Source organism: Cavia porcellus, unplaced genomic scaffold (assembly GCF_034190915.1).
Source record: "Cavia porcellus strain 051 isolate PalLab524CR breed Dunkin Hartley unplaced genomic scaffold, mCavPor4.1 scaffold_32, whole genome shotgun sequence".
Taxonomy (NCBI): Eukaryota; Metazoa; Chordata; class Mammalia; order Rodentia; family Caviidae; genus Cavia; species Cavia porcellus.
The window spans coordinates 46,427,721-46,447,088 of NW_026947515.1; positions in this window are offsets into that span (position 1 = coordinate 46,427,721).

Consider the following 19,368-nt stretch of genomic DNA (forward strand, 5'->3'; position numbering starts at 1 on the left):
CAATGATACAAACAACCTTATATTGAAAAGTGAAAGTGTGCATTTGGTATGCTTTCACACAATATTATCTTTGCTGGTGTATGCACACTGGTAATTTGTCAGAGGTTGGCTCATACTGCATTAGTTTCAGAGCAACACATGCATTACTCAAGTCATCTGTTAGTCTGTTTCATATATCAGATTTAATATAATTCAAAGCTGAAAACAGCTGCCCACAGCGTAAGATGATCCAAAGTAACACAAGCAATCCTCAATGCTTTCATTGAATTAATTTTTTTGTCTTTTTGAGACAGGGTCTCATGGTACAGTTCAAGCTGGCATTGAGCTCACTTTGCAACCCAGGCTGGTCTCAGATTTGCACCAATCATCCTGCTTCATCTTCCCAAGTGCTGGGATTAAAGGTCTGTGCCACGACCATGGCTGATTTAAATTATTTTGCAGAAAATTCCACACTTCAAGGATTTCATTTTCATTTTAAAGATAATGAAATCCAACAAAGCAAAACTAACAGAATAAACTCAATCAAAGCAAAGTAGTGAAGTTAGTACAGAACTTCAAAGCAGGAAACTAGGAAAACAACAATGGCTACCATAGTATATCTCATTATCTTCACAATAGTTGTCCGTTTCATAAGATATAGCAAAATCAAATAAAAAAACAGAATAAAACTAATCAAAACAGAAATTGAATAAAGCAAAACAATTAATCAGAACAAAACAAAATTATGAGAACAACATTGGATTTCAAAGACAAGATAGAAGAAAATCACCCATATTTGCTAGATTGCATACTCTTATCCTCACAGTAGTTGCTCAGAACTATGGTCTCAGAAATGCAAAGTCAACCAAACAATACAAGCATTCAGGTGCTTTTTGGACCTCAGTTGCTATCCACTAAGACTGTCCTCCCAACCAGCCGCTTGCTTATGGGAGAGAGAGGTGTTGGTTCTCAGCCCACATGCCTGTGGGCTCACAGGAGGAGCTGAATTTTTCCCTCCTGGTCCCTGCATGGCTTGCACAACTTAGCAAAAAGCCTGGCTGGCTGGGTTCTTGGTTGGTTCCTCCCAGTAACAGCATGGCCCATTCTATGGAGGCACTGAGTTTTCTCTCAGGATTTCATTTACAGAACTACCAAATGTGCTGTCCTTTATCATCATTTCAGACTCTGTCTTTTCAAGTGTTTCTCATATGTCATAGAGTTTACTTTCCAAAAAGGTTTTCTTGAAATTCCAATAACTCCATTTCCATATTTCAAAAATCTAACCCATGTTACCATAAACAATCAAGTTCTTCAAATTTGGCTTTTTCTGGAGAAGAAAAAAACCATAGTGTTAGCTGGGTGTAGTGGCTCATGTCTATAATCCCTGCAGTGAGGAGGTGAGGCAAAAGGATCCTTGCAAATTCGAGGCCAGCCTGGGCTACAAAGTGATCTCAAGGCTAGCCTGAATGACACAGCAAGACACAGTGTCAAAAAATGAAAACAAACAAACAAACCCAGTTGCTGTCTCCATCTCACAGAACTGTGAAAGTCTGTTACTAAAATTCTCCTTTGGGACTACTACAATGATAGCAAATTGTTTATAGGTTTCCTGAAGGTTTGTAGGATTGTCAGCAAGTGCTGTAGAATTTTCTAAATGCATGTTTAGATTTGGAGAATAATTCAGCTGACTACTTTCAAGATCTCTTTGAAAAATCTAAAGTGTAGCATAAAATCTATGACAACACTGAGATTGTTATGCCAGGCCACATCACTGACCTGTGGATATTTCTGTCCTTTTTCATTCATAAACAGGCTTTCTTCATCTAAGCAGCTGCAAATCTTCCCAGACTCATCCTATGCTCAGCCCTGGAGCACCATTATACCTAAGTAAATCATTACACTGGACCATATTTTGCTGTGCACAGTGAAATCTAAAATCAGGCAGCTGTCAGATTATTGTTTTAGAATGATGATTATGAGAACTAAGATACCGGGAATGGTTTCACAGTTTTTCTTCAAGAAAACTCTCACCTTTCAGTTTCACCAAGTTTAGCAATACTTTTCTGGCTGGTGTCAAAGTGCCATCTGACACTTGATGTACAGCACCCAGCACTTTCACCACACAAGAGTGCACAGTGCTGTCCCACTGTGTGCAGTCACTCCAGGGACTCTCTTCTGGCCATCCTGGGGTGATCTTCCACTATCCATTATCAGGTTTTTTTCCCCCTTGTACACATATTTTGCTTTATAAGGCTTGGTGTCTACAAACACATAAAATTTTTTAAAAAATGAAGACCAAATAAAAACTTACCCCTACACCAAAAATAGCTAACACTATTAGTTAACACTAAATAATTGGGTGTTGCCTGAATGAATAATCTATGGCAGTGATTTTCAGCTGGGCTTTCTCTGAAATTTTCTGGCCATCAGCACAAGGAAGCAATGTTTTTCTGACCACCATCTTTTGGCTTGCTCTGAGTGCATTTCCTACCTTATGGAGCTTTGGCTAACATCACAGAGAGGACAAGCAAATACATATGTACATGAAAGGAGCCAGTCTCTTAATTAGAACCTCCCTTCACTAAATTTTAGATATTAAATTTCAACTTTTCATAAGAAGACTCAAAGCTAAAATCTTCCATTAGTAAAAACAGATGTACTGAAACTCACACTCAGTGTGAGTGAAGTCACAGACCAAGCTTAAAGTGCCCCCTGGCAACAGGCAAAGAAAGAAATTGGACAGGTATAAGTCAAGAGCTGCCCAGTAGACCAGCAGTCACCAGAAGAACAGAACAAGTCTCCTTTTGTGACTTCAAAGGGAGAATGACCACCTTAACACCTTGATTCTGATTTTGAGTCCCCAACCTTTAAAAAACACATTTCTGCTGTTTTACACCATTTGGTTTGTGGTTCTTTAAGCTATTTCTGGAAAGCGACTATCACAATTCATGGGGTGTTAGGCACTGTACCAAGTACTACAGGCAACAGTAGAAAGTAACCAAGACCCTTCATTGGGGGAGGCAGACCTGTCCCCATCCATCCTTGGTGTGAAGACAAAGCTCTTTTCCCAGGGAGTGCATGGTCAGGCATCATAGCTCAGCCCTCTGCTCATCTCCCTGTCAGGTTTTGTGCTTTGACATCCCTCTACCCCACTTATAGTTAAAAATTCAGAAAACCTGAGATCTTTTGTGTCACCACACAGGGCATGGTGCTCAGTGCCTGTGCTGAGTTAGGATTACAGTGGTCAGGTACACACCCACACACCGACCTTCCCTCTAAACTGTGATTACCAGATGTCATGGCTTACTAAGCCAAGCACCCTGCACATGCTAGGCAAGAGCTCTGCCACCAAGCAATGTGCCCATCACTGTCAGGGATTTTTAACATCACTTGTATTACTTAGCAAGGTGCCTGACACAAGTGCCTAAAGACTACTGAAGAAAGAGGTTAAGGGCAAATCTAACTTGGCATGCTACTGCATGCCTGGAGGCCCAGCTGCTCAGAAAACTGAGGCAGGAATATAACTCAAGCTTAGGAGTAAAGCTTGCCTCTCAAAAAACAATAAATCTCAAATAATCACAAGAGATCTTTCTGAGGTCATGAATATACTCTATGGTATGGGAAATATACAGGCAATATCAGATAATATAGAAGAAATATGTATAACCTGAATGCCACTCAGATATATATATATATATATATATATATATATATATATATAGGTGTGTGTGTATGTATGTATATATATATATATATATATATATGTGTGTGTGTGTGTGTGTGTGTGTGTGTGTGTGTGTGTGTGTATGTATGTATATATATATTCACTAAAAAGACATGTAGGAGTTCATCACCACAGAACTTATACTTGACCCAAACTAGCAATTACCCTAAAACCCATCAACCAGTGGGTAGAAGAGACCAGCCAAGAGAAGAAACAAATCAAGGTGAGAAACACAGAGCCATCAGAAGAAAGACATCCACAACTACATGAAACAGGTCATAATGTAATGGCTTTGTGAATGAATTGATGTGTAAAACTCACAAATACAAAGATAAGTGAAAAAGTCAGACCCTCAAAAAACACAAATTGTAAGAGCACATACACAGATATAAATGCACATGCATATGTATAACTGATGAAACAGAACAAATTAAACTCTGGATAAGATTTATCTGAGGGGATGAGAGAGGAAGCAGCCGAAAAGAGCATAAGAGGTGGGTGTTCATTTCATTTATGAAAATTCATTGAATTCAACATTTTTCTTTATTATTCCTTGTTACCAAAGCTTCACTTTCCTTGTTGCCCTTTCTACAAACTTCCCAAAATTGACTCACTTCTCCCTCTACACCTCCTGCCCATCTGTGAACTGCAGTGCTGGACTAGAGGGCTCCTGATGCAGCTGGGCTGAGTGAGAGGGATGGATGCTGGTTAATACTTTTGGAAGAAACAAAGCCAGCCAACAAGCTGAACCTTTTCAGGGTGCAAAAACCACTTTAGGGGCCTTTTGTTCAAGCACACAGCATCTCTCAGACCCAAAACCTGCATGTGGACTCAAATAGAGTGGGACAAAGTCAACAACCTAGTCACCACCCTCTGGTCACCATCTCTCTGAGGCACCCTAAATCCCACCTAAAACCCTAGTTTAGAGCCATCAATGTGATAAGATGTCTTCCTCACATCCTACATTTTAAAAAAACCTTACAACCTTATAAAAAGAGATGTATTTAATATACCTGAGATTAGCAATCATTAATTTCAACACCATTTAAAAACTTTGCATGCATTTACTTAGATTTGACACTTAAGGAAAAATTTTGATTTTTTAACAGACATCTCTAGAAATCTAATAAGTATAGAGTACAATTTAGAGAGAGAGAGAGAGAGAGAGAGAGAGAGAGAGAGACTCATTAACCAATCCAATTGTATCTTATTTATGCAATAACAAAATGCTTATTTAACAAATTCCAGTACATGTAGATCAAGCTTTAAGTACTAGGACCAACTTTAAAGAGATGTAAAAATATTTTACCACTCTTTAACCTTTTGATGTACACTGTGTGACAGAGAGTACCTGTTATTTTTGTATGCACTAAATGTATGCAATCTTAAATGTACCTGAGATTCTCCTGATCTCAACAAAAACTGTCCTGGGATGGGGACAGAACATTCAACCACCAAAGCAGTAGGCAGCTGCTCCCAGGGCTTTTCTTGCATTAGTTCAGTCAAGAAGTTCCCACAGTCCTCTTTGCCTCCATTTGCATCCTGTTTCTGTTGTCAGGAAGTTTCTAACAATATGGGGACCATCCTGAGAGAGCCAGGTCCCACTGCAGGGGTTGAACAGTGGAGGACAGAGAACTCCACAGGCACCTAGGAAATTTACGGGTGCACAGCTGCAGAGCAAGGCCAAGTCAGGGAGCTGACAACACTAAGAGTGAGTAGCAGATGGAAGGCAGCTGCTTCCTAATGCAGCCTAATAGGATGGCAGGCCAGGCTGGACAGGAGTGAGCTGTGGGATGGTAGAGGATGAGCCAATTGGATACGAAGGGTAATCAGACCTCAGGGATGGAGGCTTCAGCCAACTGCCTTAGCAGAACACTTGATAAAACTGGACAATGCAGATATGAACATAGAAGCCAAAAAAGAACTCTGCATGAAGAAGACGAAATAAATATAGGTTGAAAAATTAAAACAACACTGAGATTCCATCTCATCACAGAAACAATGACTATGTCAAGAGATCAACCAATAACAAATGCTGGAGGGGCTGTGGGGAAAAGGAACCTTCTCCACTGCTGGTGGGGCTGTAGACTGGTGCAGCCACTGTGAAAATCACTGTGGAGATTTCTCAAAAAACTAGAATTGCAGTTCCCATTTGACCAAGCTGTGGATGACAATTTAACTTAAACTAGTTTAACTTCTGATCATCACAGGGCCCTCATGCTATGCTAAGCCTTATCACTGTTTGTACTAGAGGAAGTATTATAGATGCATTGTGTTTAAGGTACTGAATGCAGAACCTTGAGTCTCAGTGGAATCCTGCTGGGACAGGACAACAAGCTTTGCTAAGATGTGTCCAAAGGACTAGTAAATGTGAAGGCCAGGTAGAGCCAGAGATGGTCCCTGGAAAGTTAAACAATTAGTTACCACCTATCTGACCTTTATTCTTCTGACATTTGCAGCTGTTCTTCTTAAAGAAAAGACTGATAAAAAGCCAGAGAAAACTGTACTTTGGGCTCAGTCCTACAGGCTGCTGCCCCTCCCTCATCCCATAAGTTGGTCTCTTGTTTTCTTTTCATCACCACACCTTGTTTTGGGGACTTGTCTCCTCATACAGTCCAACACCAGCTCTTACTCTTCTGAGTGTTTCCCAGAAGAATTAAAAACATCGTACCACAGTACTATATGTGTGCCCATGTTCATAAAACACAATTTTTAACAGCCAGACCTTGGAAACAACATGAATGCCAATGAAGTAAAGAATGAATTAAAAAGATGTGGAATTTTTATATAATAGAGTAGTAATCAGCCACAAAGGAGGATTAACTTGAGAACTTTATAAGTAAATGGATGCACCTAGAGACCATACTCACAAAGGAAATGAACCAGACTTGCATATGTAAACATCCAAATGTCTACCTAGTTTGAGAAGCTGAAAGAAATTATTTATATATATAAATATATATATTTATATTTGTATATGTATGTATATATATATATATATATATATGATAGCTAATAGTCATATTACTGAGTTCTTTTAGTTCACTTAGGAGAAATGTTTGTGCTAACATTGCTCAGACAGTTAAATGCAGACATATTGTATCCTGAGTAACTCATTTAAAGATGACAGTATGTAACATATTAACCGTTCTTACCATGTATTTATCATGTCTTGAAATTTTATTTTAATTTTTCCTCTTTAAAATTAAAAAAAAAGAGCGACTAGAGATTTAGCTCAGCGGCCTAAGCACCTGCCTTGCAAGCAGGCGGTTGTGAGTTCAATCCCCAGTACCGATAAAAAAAAATTTTTTTTAAAAGAAAGAAACATAGGTTAAAAGGAGACCCATCCAAAAATCATAATTTAAAAATTTCATTTATAAGAAAGAACTCCAGCTTCAGGATACAAATTTATCCAAAGTTACAATGTCTTTTTTTCCTTTCTCAGAAACTCACTCAAAAAAAAAAATCCAATGTCTTAAAGATAAAATAAAGCTTTAAACTTGGCCTTCTCTTGCCACTTACCTAGAAAATGGGCCATTACCTGTCACCTGTAAGTTGACTCCTGCTTTCTATAGATTCATAAATTCCACAGATGTCCATGCCCAGAACACAGAAGCACCCTAGACCTAGATGATAAGGTGCTTCATTCTCTGAGCACCTGCACTCTCTTCTGACTATTTGCCTCTTTGAGTCTGCTTACTAAATTTACCTGAGCCTCTCACAGGGATATATACATAGCAATTCTCCTACATGACAAGACAGGAACTTATACACCAGGCCCAGGATGAGTGGAGGTCGCCATCTCCTATTTGTGCAGACTGCTCAGACCCTGTCAGGGGACCAAAGGATCCTGATTAGGGTTTGGGCAAGGAGAGAATAGTTGTCAGACACAAATGCAAGTGACACATGTCACTACCCACTAGAAACCTTAAGAGTCAGGGCTGTGAAAGAAAATAAAATGAAATCAGGGAAGCTAAGACTTTGTGAGGAAAGTCAGGAAATGCCTACAGCAGAGTACGCTAACCTGCTGAAGGTTAAACTGCAGAATGTTCCCTAGACTTGGAGAACAACTGAAGATTTCTCCTCCTCCTCCAACACCTCACCCAAGAAGATCCTTGTTAAATTACAGTCACATGCATGTGTGACTCGTGTCTGCCTAGCCAGGGAGCTGTCTCTGAAAATAACTCTGTGGGAATCCCCTACAACAGATTTCACAGCATCTACCTTATGGAGCTGCCTTGAGGGGGTGCACCTGAATTGCAACAGGGTTTCCCATGTACTATTTATTTTGACTTCTGTTTTTTGTAGGTTACACTGAACAATTAGTAAAAATTCTTTTTGCTCTGCTGTAAGAAGGGCAGTGTCCTACTGAGGGGAAGGAAGTGCAGGCGATGTGAGTTAGACACCATTGTTGGCCCCTGAGGGCCACACACGTGACATGTTTTTTTTGGGGGGTGTCTGATGGTTTGGATTGTAATTGTCCCTCAGAGATCCTTGTGGTAGAGGCGTGGTCATCAGCCTGTGGCACCACTGGGAGGCCAGCATGCAAGAATGTAAACATAACAACACATACAGAGGCTGGACGATAAAGACACAATTGCTCTCTCTGCTTGCTGCCTGCTGCTGCTGTGCTGATGTCTGTCTCCCTGCTGTCTCTGGGGACCTCACAAGCAATTTAGCCCTTAGCTTTCTCAATTCTGATAGATATGAATGCAAGGGAGTAAAGTTCCCACCAGCAAGGAGGAGGTTCTGAGTAGGATGCCTATGAGGGAGTATTTATCTAAAGTTTTTAATGGGTTTAGAAAAGAGCTACCCTATGGAAGACTGCCTACTTTTCAGGGTTCAATCTATGTAGTGTTGTGGGGAAACATTCAGACTGCTTCACAGTTCAGAGACATCTAAAGACAACTGAGGACATGACCTGCTTGTCTGCACAGGCACACAGTGGGGGTACAGTTATGTAACCATGACTTAACACAGGTGAACTCCCATGTGCTGGTGAGAGCACTACACAAGAATGTAAATATGAGATAACAACCTGTGTAAGAATTATACAACAAAAACATTGGCTTTCTGCTCTGCTCCTTGCTGCCTACCACTGTTGCTGATGTCTTGAAAATGTACATTCTCTAACCTTGGGACCTCACCCATGATAATCTTCCTTGAGTCCCCAAAACAGGCCAAAAAGTGCTCACATAGTGCCCATGTACAGCCCATGTACCCTTCAGCCAATGGCCTGCCTGGTCATGTTCTGGAAAGGTCCTGAACAGCTGAAGGACAGTCAGCAGATGTTTTTGTAAGGTTCCTGTAGGGTCACAACTCAGCAGGCTCAGTTTTGAACATACTGACTCCATTTTGGAGCTGCCATCCTTAATGCCTGGTAGAATCCTAACTCTGTCTTCAATGACTCCTGTTAAAATAATGTAAACCTAATTAATCACTCTGGAACCATGTCTACACTAAATTATTTAAAGGAAACTGGAGGCTAATAATGTACCAATGATAGTTACCTGTCTACATAGAAAAAGAGCAAATATTTCTAATTTTTCTCCTTGTTTGCTGCACTTTTTGAAATATATAAATATTATCATAATTACTTAAAGAATGATTGAGGGGCAAACAGAAAAAGAAAAACTAGAAGATGGGGAGAGGATTGAGTGATGAAACTTTCAAAGCTCCCTTGTGAGGTGACCTGATTTAGGCCTCTGCTGCCTCCCACTGCAGGACAAGACCTTGTACTATTGTTTTCCTTAGGGAACCACAAGAGCCTTTTCCTTCATCTTTGAAGGCCAGAGATGCAAGTTTGAAGGAGCAGCTGCAAAATGGTTTCCTCTGGCCACTTCTCACTCATGAACTCCATGGAAATTCTATTTCTTACCTCCATTCTCTACACAGCTGCTAACATAAGTGATCATTTTTAAGTGAGAAAACTAAGTGTGGAAAAGTGACTGGATCTGTTCAAGGTCATTTCTGCAATAGGAGAGTCAGCATGCAGACCCTGTTCCTGGTGTCTGACAGCCCCCTTCCTGCCATCTGAAGTTAGGGGGTCATTCTGCTAGAGTACATTGCTTGGGTACAAAAGAAAACTTCTGTCAGTGATAACAAGATTCTTAGCCTTGGGCCTCTTGATTCATTTCCCACTTGCCAGAGTCTGAGCCTTGAATACAGCCAGTGATGTTTTCCCAGCAATCTAGGCTCTCCTTATGCATGCAAACCCCCAAAGGGGCAAGAAATTAGTAAGGGAATAAGCAAAGTCTACATTAGCATGTAACTGCACACATGCTTTAAAATTTGTTCAATCTCCTTTCCATAAAAAAAATAATTATTGACACATACTAGTTGTATAGAGTAAGGAGATTCATTATGATATTTTCATATGTGCATATACTGTGCATTGATAAGTTTGTCAACCCTGCTCCTACCTTCTCCCTCTCTCCTAACTGTCTTCTCAGGCCTGTGTAGACCCTCTTCTATTTTTTTTCTATTTTCCACATATTGGAGAAAACATGCAATATTGGTCTGTGTCTGAATAATTTTGTTTAACATGATATCCTCCACTTCCTTGAATTTTTCTGCACATGTCCAGATTTCATTCTTTTTTATGGTTGAACAGGATGTGTGTGTGTGTGTGTGTGCGTGTGTGCATCTGTGTGTGTGCATGTATGCACAAGTGCATGCCATGTTTGCTTTGCCCATTCTCCTGCACACAGATACCTAGACTGATTGCTTGCCATGGTTATTGTGAATAGTGCCTCTCTTGCTCCTTTCTTGCTCATTGGCCATTGTTGTAAAACAAAGCCTCATTGCAAAATTTTATAATTATTACTCAATTTTCTGGTTTGATTAGGCTCAGTTGGGTAGTTCTTGATTACAGTAGACTGTTGTATAACTTCATTGAGCTTGTGGCTAAAACTGCAATTCCCTGGTGAGTCATTTGGGCTGGACATCCACCATAGTACATTCCCATGGCCTAAACTCCAGGAATAAGGAAGGGAGGGTTGGAATGTATCTTGAGGTACAGCACTTGCCTAGCATGCAGGAGGTCCTGAGTTCCATGCCCAGCATAAGATTGTATAAAAGCTCACAATTGATTTCTAAAACCATATGGTGAATGAAAACTGGATAAAGGAGAATTATTTGCTATAATAAAGCAAAAGAAATGACAAGTTTAGTGCCTTCAGAGAGGAGAACTGATGAGACCATATTTCACTGCAGAGCCTTGGAAGTAGTGAAATTCTGTGTGCCACAAATCTATAATTGTATACTGTTTTTTTTTCTGTCAACAAGAGCACACTATTCTTTTGTCAGGCATTGAGTTGGGTACTCAGAAACACTGATTATCAGTTATCTTAGTTACTTTTCACTGGTTGTTAGGACAAAATGCCTGACACTCAGTATGAAAGATGGAAAAGGTTTATTTCTTACAGGTTGCAGGTTTCAGTCCAAAATCAGCTGGCTCCAAGGAAAAATGACATAGCTAAGGAGCAGCAGTTTATTCTGGCTGCAAACAGCAAGCATGAACAACAAAAGTGAAAGAAACACCTTCTTCTCTCAGGTACACTGTAGGCTGGCTCCACCTGGGCAGGTATAGCAGACATACCACCAATCTGAGCACTAGACAATGAAGCAATCAGAAATACTGGATTTGGCCACATCCATGATTGCATGAGGCTTGGGAGGGGCACTGAGATAAACAATGACACCCGTAGAGGCAAAGAGCCTGCTTTCATACTCTCACCATAAAACTTAGTCTACTGAGGTAGAGGGGATATTTATCAAATCACTATCCAAATATAGGCTGAGCATTCCTAATCTGAAATTTGAAGTCTGAAATGCTTCAAAGTCCAAACGGTTTGGATACTGCTGTAGTGCCAAAAGTGGTAAATGCCTCAACAAGAAATTTTTTCAAATACAAAATGTTTTTTAATTAAGAATATTGGCACAGTTTAGGTGTAAATAATGATCATGTTAATCATGGGAAATTTGCAACATACATGATATAATTTTTTTCTCCATTCCCCTACCTTTCCTTCAACTCCCTTCCCCTCCTTATTTATGAAAGCTTTGTTTCCCTCATTTCTCATCCTTTTTAATCTTTTTCCATTGTTCCTTTCTCCCTCCTCCTTCCCTACCTCCCAATCTCATTAGATAATATTCACAATATCTATTTTATTTTAGTCCTTTTCTACATTTCAGAGTCCCACACCAGAGAAACAACACACTACACATGTCAAACACAAAATTATGAAAAATATTGTATAAAATTGTTTTCAGGCTATGAGTATGAAGTATATATGAACTATAAATAAATTTCAGGTTTAGACATGGGTCCCACCCTCTAGACAACTTATTATGTCTGCGCAATTTCTCAAATAAATGAAAAAATCAGAAATTCCAAACACTTCTGGTCCCAATCATTTTGTATAAGGGACAGTGAATATGCAGATGTTTAATTAACAACTTCAAGGAAGAAGTACAAGGGCAGATCAAAATATACAGCTAATATTCAAACTTGTTAAATTTACTAAAATAAAAGATATGTGTCCATTAATCTTCCTTAAAAAATCTCCTCCTTAAAAATGAATTAATAAAATGCACCTCCTTGCTTCAAACACACTTCTCCATTTGTTCTTGCAAATTTGAAAGCAGTTTTGGAAGTCCTCTTTTGTGAGTGTCCTTACAAATTGAGATAAAATATAGTGAGTGTTGCTGCTGAGTGCCATCCAATGGAAATGAAAGCTCATAAATACATTATGGTGTGTAGTAGTCAGGGGTTGTACACAGAGAACAACTAGGATTAGGACATGGAGTTTATATTTTTTATAATTGTCACCGGAAGTTAACACAGGAAAATGTAGGAAATCTATCCACAACACCAAAGACACAGATTATGTAGTCAAGAGCCTAAACCCCATAGCACATGTCCCACATAAGTCCATATAAAACCCAGAGCTCAGGACAATGCCTCCCATGAGGCCAAGTGGAGTTCGAGAGCCCACAAGAAGGACTCACCCCAGTCTTTTTTACGGATCCATGCCAGGATGACCCAAGGGTCAGTGGTGGAAGCCAGAGTCTATGCCAGCAGGATGAAGGAGCTGTGCTAGTGGGATGAGGGTTCTATGCTGAAGTGGAGGAGTCACACTCACAACAAAGACCAGGGCTATCCTGAAAGTCACCGCAGCTGTCCTCAGTGACAGGGAGGCCCCGAGCTCCTCCAATGACAAGCATAGTAAGGTACGTACCAGGAAGCAGTGTGAGGAGTTGATCCTGGAGATAAAGCAGCACATGTCTTCCTCTCCAGAGACAGGAAGCAATGCTCAATATGAGGACCAAACCCCTTCCAAGAGAACCAGCAGCTCAGACAGCAACTCCTAGGAAAACCCACAATGCCTCCTTAATGCCTCAACCTTCAACATCTCCCTTCTTGTCCACCTACGTATCCTGGCAACTTTCCTCAGGTGGAGCATCGTCACTAATGCTGATGTAATCCAGCTGGTGTTAAGTTGACCACCAGTTCTTAATCCATAACATGGTGTGCCCTTATTTACCTGTTTCACCAGTTCTGGACCCTTGTGACTTCTGATTCTTCCCCAAAATCAAAATTACCATGAAAGTTAAATAGTTTGAACTAATTAAAAACAGTGAGGCAGCCACAACAACAAAACTAAAGACCCATATAAGAGGACTTCCAGAATTGATTCAGAAGAAAATGGCATGAATGATGGAATAAGTGTATTTAAAGGAAGAAGGAACTGGGTGTGGTGGTGCATACCTGTAAACACAGCACTTGGGAGGCTGAGGCATAAAAATCTCTGGGTTTGAGACTAGCTTGGGAAACACAGTGAGTTCAAGGCCAGCCTGAATTTCATAGCAAAACCCTGTCTCACAAAACAAAGAACACCTATCTGATTGGTTCAGCACAGTTTTGAATTTGTATGAAAATTACTGACTCGCTGAAGATGGAAGACCTTCCCTGAGTGTGGTGGGGAACCAATAGGCCTGCATCCTGGAGGCAGTAAAAAGGGAAAGGAGAAAGTCTGGCTTCTGCCTGTTCAGAAGAGTTTGAGTTCTTGCCATCACCTTATGTGTCATTTCCAGGCTCCTAGCACAGGTTCTGCTTCCTGCCAGGGACTCTACAGTGACTCTGCAGTGAGCTCCAGGCCTCAGGCTTGTGAGTAGATGTTTTGCATGTCCAATGAGCACCTGGCCATTTTGAGTTCTTCACCTGACTCTGCAGATGGCCATCTTAAGCTCCTTTGTAAATCCTTTATGTAGCCTTTATGTACACAAATTACATAAGTATCCTTTATGTACACAAATTATGTACAGAACTCCTTATGTACACAAATTAAATCTGATTCTCTAGTGAACCCTGACACAAACTGCCTCTAGCTACCTGTGCAACCTTCCAGGAACAATTTCATGCCTCACTCATGTGAAAAATCCAAAGCAGAACTGCAGTGGTGCTGTGCTAAAGTATGGTTTAATTAATGGAAATGTTGGTGCCAGGCCCACTGGCTTAAAATTTTGTACGCTGCTTTGTCAGTGGAAAAAGTATTTAATGTTGGTGTCTAGACTCACACAGCTATGAAAATGAAGATAATTCCTAACTCACACTCTTGTAAGAATTAACATATGTGAATCAACTCAGAGAGGCCCCGGCCTGACTCCAGTAAGTGCTACATATGCTTGTTAGTGTATTATATTAACATGTAAACATAGTTTTAAGATATAAAGAAATCAGAGGGCAGTACTGAAAACCCTCATTTCTCTGTAATAAAAGAAGGATAACAACACCAATAACAATGGTAATAGAACACTTGGCATATGCTAGGAAAAATGGGAAAAGCTCTTAAGGTTTTTATTGGATCTTCACAGCAGTGCCAAGAGATGAGTATTGCCATTCATCATGGTTTGTGTTTTTAATGGAAAAAAAACCACAATATTTCAAAGCGAAATAATAGGAGAATAACAATAGTGGAAATTGAGGCTCCCAGAAGAGAAGCAGTGTGCCTAAGGTGCCAGGCCCGGGAAGATTTGAGTCCAGACATCTTATAAATTCCAAGCCTAAGACTCAGTCCTCTTCTCTGCTTCCTCTCATAGTGGGCCTGGGGCTGGGTCTCCCAAAAGCCTTATCAGAGACCTCCAACTGCAGCCAAACCCTGCCTCAGGGGGACCTTAATCCCCCACTGTCACGCCCACTGCTTCATTGTTGCCTCACAGGAGGGCTCTGCACCTACTGGGTCCCAGCTTCTGGCCCCGCCCCTTGCCCCGCCCCTCAGACTGCTTGGCCTCACCCCTGGCCTCAAAGGAAGGTTACACTCCTCCTGGACCAACCTGGGCAGGCCACACACATGGACATCCCTGAGCCACGCGCCTCCATATCCCAGCTCAGTCCTGCCCTGCCCTGGCCTGCTTGTCAGTGGATGCTGGTCTTGTGCATGGAGTCGCCATTTTGGCGCTAGCGACTGTCGACTGTCTAGAGATCAGAGCACTCTTCCTTTGGCGGCCTAGGCTGTGGAGTTGCCAGGGCTGGGGTCTGGGCCAGGTAGGCGAGGGAGAGCAGGCAGAGAGTGGCAGCACAGGCCGGTGGCCCTGACATTACAGCTGCAAGTGCCCCTGGTGGGGTATCCAGGCAGGGTGCCCAGGGTCATGGGCCTGGGAGACAGAGGGCGTGGCCCTGGGGCGACCTGGCCGCGTGTCCACAGGGCCCTTCTCCCTTCCTCCCTGCTTTCTGTTGATGGTCTGCGTGGCCAGTCCTAGGTCGTTTCCCGAATTCCTTGGCCCTGCCAGGCACTGCTGAGAGCCTAGCCCTCATGTGGGACCTGTGGCAGGGTGGCTCTGGGTCTCACATGGCCTCTGCTGTCAGTGAGCCTGGCCATGCTGAGCTGCGGATATTTACCTCCAAAATGACGATTTCATTCCACTCGGAGCTCCTCCTGCAGAGACTGAGAGAGGACCCAGAAGTTACAGTTAAGATAGCAGTTATTATTCTACCTGCACATGCTTTGGCTCCAGTCCCACATTGATAAGGGGGTTCTGCTTCTTTAAATATTGGTGCCACTTGGGTGTTTAGTTTTGTGAGCAGACTGAATGCAGCATGGGGCTTTGACAAGGCGAAATGTGACCATTAGGGTTTAAAAATATAAATCCACAAATAAAAATAATTCAGCCACATTGCTGAACCCTGCTGCAGAATACCCATCTTGCCCATATTCAGCTGTCTCTAATGATTACTACCCTGTTCTGCTCATATCATATATTTGCAGGGTGTTGAATATTTATATGACATGCATAGGTAGACTTGTACTTTGTTGTCCTGTTACTGACCGTGTACACAAGTCTAGTTCCTCTTGGAAAAACTGCATTGAGCATATATCTTCTTTTTCTTGGGAAGAATTCCAGAAATTGAAAATACTAAATCAAAGTTCTTTATTCTTTCCCTGGCACTTGATATGAATTGGTTCTTAAACGGCATGTTTACAGTAGACATTTTCAAAACCTAGGTATTTGCCCAGTTATCTGGAGAAATTTGGAGTTCAGCATGGCGTTGTCATTTTCTGTGCAGGCTGAGAGACAGGCCACACATCCTACTATTACATTTTGTTTTTATGTCATGTACCATGTTCATCCTTTTGTTTTGATTGACTCTATTCTGCTTGATTTCATTTGGTTTTATCCTCTTTACAATAAAAAATTTAAAAAAAACCACTTTCTTGCAAGGTATGGTGGTGCATGCCTGTAATCCCAGCACTCGGGAGGGTTAGACATGAAGATCACAGATAGTTGGAGGCTAGCCTGAAATACATGGTGAGTTCAAGGTCAGCCTGCAGTACATAGCAAGACCTTGTCTCATAACAAAACGAATAAACCCTTTTTCTTTTCTTCTTTTAATGTAGCACAAGTAGATATTAATAAAGAAAATATGAAAACATAAATAAAGTTTTCATACTATGCAGTTTATATACTATGAAACTATAGTATACATTATGTACTATAATATATATTATATAACTTTATATACTATGAAACTGCATAGTATATACCTGCATAAGCTATATACCTGCGCACTTTTAAAATTTGTTTTGATTTAAATTTGTTTTTTTTTAATTTTTGGGATAGGGTCTAAATAATTTACTCAATTCCCCAATTTGGGTTTAATCTTGTGTTCCTCGTTCCTTAGACTCCCAGAGTGCTGGGAGTACAGGTACAGGCTATCCTCACTTAGAAATTCACAATGGTTATGTATGTTTATGGGATAAAATGTGCTTCTGATCTGTGACTCCTTTGTAAAACGAATGAGTCTAGTTAATTTATCTACCACCTTCCTAATCTACAAATTCTTTCACAGTGACTGGGACTACAAATCCCGTTGTTTAGCAGTTTTGAAAGCTATCCTCCTTATTAACTGTGATCATCATGCAGTTTAGTAGAGAACTGAAAATTTGTTCTCCACCGTGACTGAGATTTTGTATTCTTAGTTGAACATCCTTCTTTCCTCTTCCCTCATGGAACTGATCATTTCTAAAATCAAAGTGACGAAGAAAGGTGTGGAGATTGAATCTACTTGGGGCACACAGCTCTTCAGAAAGACCAGGCAATGGTACTCTGCAGCCCCTCACATTGCTCCCTGGTTTTTGTTTTTTGTTTTTTTTTTCCTTAACAGAATTCTGGGAATTGAATGCAGGACTGTCTTAGGTACTTTTTACTGGTTGCTGAGAAAAAATACCTGATGCCAAAAGTTGGGAAAGAAAACATTTATTTCTTACAATTTTGGGACATTTCAGTCCATACTTAGTTGGCTCCAAGGCAGGCTGGCATGGTGGGGTTATAGTTCATGGTAGCTGCAAACAGCAAGGAGGAAACAGGCAAAAGAGAAAGACAAGCCTTCTTCCTGCCATTACATCAGATGCTGTCTCCACCCCTAGACCAGTGTAGCACTCACACCCCTAATCCAAGTGCTACAGAATGAACCAATCACAAATGCATAATGTAAATGCATTGTAAGGCCGGTGTCACAGGGAAGAAGACCCCAAGGACCCACGTCTCTAAGGGGAAAAAAGCTTTATTTCCATGTGCATGGGGTCCGTCCAGCAAACTAGTGCGGAGGACCCCGAAGGGAAGTTACACAGGGTTTTGAAAGGCATAAACCGCAAAGCAGGCGAGGTTACAGAAGCAGATCGCATTGGTTAGTTTTGAACGGTGCAGGGCTTGGCAGGAGCTGATTGGAGGGCCTCAGGGTTGGGTAACTTTGGTGCCCGGGGGTCGTAGCCCGGTCACTGTGTTCCCAGAACAGTAGTCTTATCTTGCCTAACCCACTGAGACAGAACATTCTGCGGACCCGCAGAAAGTCCCTTCCTGTTTTGTACAGATAGCTCGGGGGTTGCAGCTGTAAAGTTAACTCTTTCATTTCCCCCTTTTCTTGTGAATAACCTTTAATCTTAAAGGTCCTGTTGAGGGAGGGGGTTAAGCAGTGCAGCTTTAGCTTCAGGGGGTTATCAGACCGTTTGAGTTCCCAGTGACCGTCCTCTGGTGCCGAAGCCGGTTTCAGATGCGACGCATGGATCCAAGAGGCGATGCCGTCAACCTTTACCGCTGTGGGGGTGGTTAGTAGGATCTGGTATGGTCCTTTCCAGCGAGGTTGTAGGGTCTCTTGTTGGTGGCGCTGGACGAGCATGAAGTCTCCCGCCTGGTATGGATGTGGTATGGGAGATTCGCTGGGAGCGTAGGCTGAGGCTAGCTGTGTCCACAAATCCCTTTGTAGGAGGTCAAGGGTGATGAGCCTGTCAGACAAGGAGGTTGGTAACAGGGTGGAATGTTTAGTCAAGGGAGTGAGATCCCGAATGTGGGGTGGAGTGCCAAAGAGGATCTCAAAGGGAGTGAGGTTAGGAGGTTTGACTGATGGAATATTCCGCGCGCGAAAAAGAGCATAAGGCAGGAGCATCGTCCAATCTTTTAAGCCAGTCTCATGAGCTAATTTAGTGAGGGTCTCCTTAATAGTTCTATTCATCCTTTCTACCTGTCCTGAACTTTGCGGTCTATAAGCACAATGTAATTTCCAATCAATCCCCAATATGTTGGCCAATCCCTGACTTTCCAATCAATCCCCAATATGTTGGCCAATCCCTGACAACGCCGGCCCATTATCAGACCCTATTACCTTTGGTAGTCCAAACCAGGGAAAAATTTCTTCTATCAACTTCTTCGTGACTATGGCAGCAGTTTCCTTTTTGGTAGGAAAGGCCTCAATCCATCTGGAAAAGGTGTCCACAAAGACTAACAGATATTTTAGTCCATACCGGGCAGGTTTAACTTCAGTAAAGTCTACTTCCCAGTGTTGTCCAGGCCTGGAACCGCATAGTCTTTTGCCTGGGGCCAGCTTAGTAGGATAGGCATTGGTTAATTGACAAGCCTTGCAGTTAGTCACAACCCGTGTGGCAACCTGATGTATGGCAGTGGGAGATACCCCAGGAAAATCTTGGCATTGGGCCAATAGACATAGCTTCTTAACCCCCAGGTGGGTGAGCTGGTGGGCCTGTTGAATGTAAGCAGTCAGGTCTGACACCTCAGAGGTTTGGTTAATTTGAGCTTCCTCTTTAGGAGGATTTTTGATATCAGTCACCAACATCTGTGAGCTACCCATAGCTGCAGATTTCGCTGCCTGG